The sequence below is a fragment of the Macaca nemestrina genome, chromosome X, assembly GCF_043159975.1.
Source record: "Macaca nemestrina isolate mMacNem1 chromosome X, mMacNem.hap1, whole genome shotgun sequence".
NCBI classification, from domain to species: Eukaryota; Metazoa; Chordata; class Mammalia; order Primates; family Cercopithecidae; genus Macaca; species Macaca nemestrina.
In genome coordinates, this window is record NC_092145.1 from 114,561,567 (window position 1) to 114,563,979 (window position 2,413).

Sequence of the window (2,413 nt, forward strand, 5' to 3'; positions counted from 1 at the left end):
TTTTTTAAAAATTCTGTTTCGCTTAGCATTTATCTTCCTGCTGTGTTTTTCTTAAACTACTGCTAAAATAATTATATTTAACCTGAGGGGCACATCTTAGTCTGGCGGTGAGGGATACAGGCTTCTTGGAATGTGCTGTGAATGGGAAGATGCACTTTAAGTGAAATATTCACCACAGAAATATTTACCAATAGAAAGTAGAGATGCTAATAAAATTGGTATTTATGTAATACTATGCAATTTATAAATTTCACATACATTATACATTCTCCAACTCTGGGAGGTAGAAAAGGTATATGTAATTATTATCCATAGTTCACAGATGGACAAACGGAGAGAAAGACAGTCAATGATAGGATTTTATTTTTTAATTGTCTATGTAGACATTTAAATTTCAGTTTAGTGCGAATCCCAGCTGTATCTTTCCTAATTGCCACAGAATTTTTCTGTTTTACTAATACAGGTGATAGCACATCTTATGTATGTAGTAACCAGGTTTTACCTCTACCAGGTGTGGCATCCAAACCAGGGACTTGGCAAATGCACGCATCCCCAAATAGTTGTCAGTCTTCGAGAATTCAGACCATTTCCAGATTAATATCTATTTTGGATGAGTGTTTTGATCATGGGAACAGTTGGAAAGGAGGCTGCTAGCCATTCAAATATGAACTTACCTTCACCAATTCATCCATTCCTCCACTTATCAAATACGTTTTGAGCATAGGGTATGCCAAGCATTATCTGGGTCATAGGAAGATAAGAGTGAATTAGAAGTGGTCCTAGCCTGAAGGAAGCTAAACAAAATTTCCAAATCATAAAACCAGTTAAAAAGTACTTGTGGGAAGCCAGGCATGGTGGCTCACACCTGTAATCCCAGCACTTTGGGAGGCTGAGGCAGGCGGATCACCTGAGATCAGGAGTTCGAGACCAGCCTGGCCAACATGGTGAAACTCCATCTCTGCCAATAAAAAAGTAGCTGGGTGTGGTGGCACGTGCTTGTAACCCCAGCTGCTGGGGAGGCTGAGGCAGGAGAATCGCTTGAACCTGGGAGGCAGAGGTGTCAGTGAGCTGAGATTGCACCACTGCACTCCAGTGTGGGCAACAGAGCAAGACTCCATATCAAAACAAACAAACAAACAAAACAACAACAGCAAAAAATTAGCCTGGAATGATGGCGGGTGCCTGTAATCCCAGCTACTCGGGAGGCTCAGGCAGGAGAATTGCTTGAACCCAGGAGGCAGAGGTTGCAGTGAGCCAAGATCATGCCATTGCACTCCAGCCTTTGTTTGGAAACTGTTTCGTAGAAGAAATTAAGAGGCTGGGCACGATGGCTAATGCCTGTAGTCCCACCACTTTGGGAGGCCAAGGCAAGTGGATCACTTCAGCCCAGGAGTTTGAGACCAGCCTGGGCAACATGACAAAACCACATCTCTACAAAAAATACAAAAATTAGCCAGTCGTGGTGATATCCGCCTGTAGGCCCAGCTACTGGGGAGGCTGAGGTGGGAGTATTGCTTGAGCTCAGGAGGTAGAGGTTGCAGTGAGCCGTGATTGTGCCACTGCACTCCAGCCTGGGTGACAGAGTGAGACCCTGTCTCAAAAAAAAAAAAAAAAAGAAGTTAACAATCAGTCCAAATGTTTGAGTTCTCATAACTTGGGTGATCCCTGAATCTTTTCTATTCACAATGAGCTTCCCATCTGTTTTCTTGAAGCATGTGATATTTGTGTTGATTATAGAGATGAAAACATTTTGCCTAGTAACCTGGTCTGGGTCCGTCTGCCCATCTCTCACATTTGACTGTGAGCTATGAAGGGTTAGCGCTTCACAGCCAACTAGGCTCCCCTCCCTACCCTTGCACAGAAGATGCTTACAATAAATGCCCACTTTATTGAATTAAACAAATAGGATGTTTAAAAATCAGACATGTGTGTGCTCTCCTATTTCAAGAACTGCTTGGAATTGCCTTAAGATGATTCTCCTCTACTGGGCAGCAGTAAGCAGAAAGCCCTAGGAAGGATTCTTTTCCGTCCTCCAAAGGGGAAATGTCATTTTAAAGGGTGCCTCTCCATGTTTCAGGCCTCTCTTGGGCCTACCCCAAAATGTCTTTGTGCTAAGTTAATAAAGAACAGATGACTTATTTAACCCACATTTTCCTAAACTATTTCCTCATATTTTCTCTTGTATGTAAATATTTTCTCTTGAATCCAAATAGAGAATTTTCACTGAAATGATGAACCTATTGTAAAGTTTTTTTTTTTAGCAAGGTCTCTGTGCAGGTCTTGTTTGATTAGTTATGAGCATTAAATACACACACACACACACACACACCAGCTGCAAAAATGTCCATATGCATCATTCCATTGCACTACTCAAACATATCGAAGAAAATTAGTTAAATAAAAACACACGACA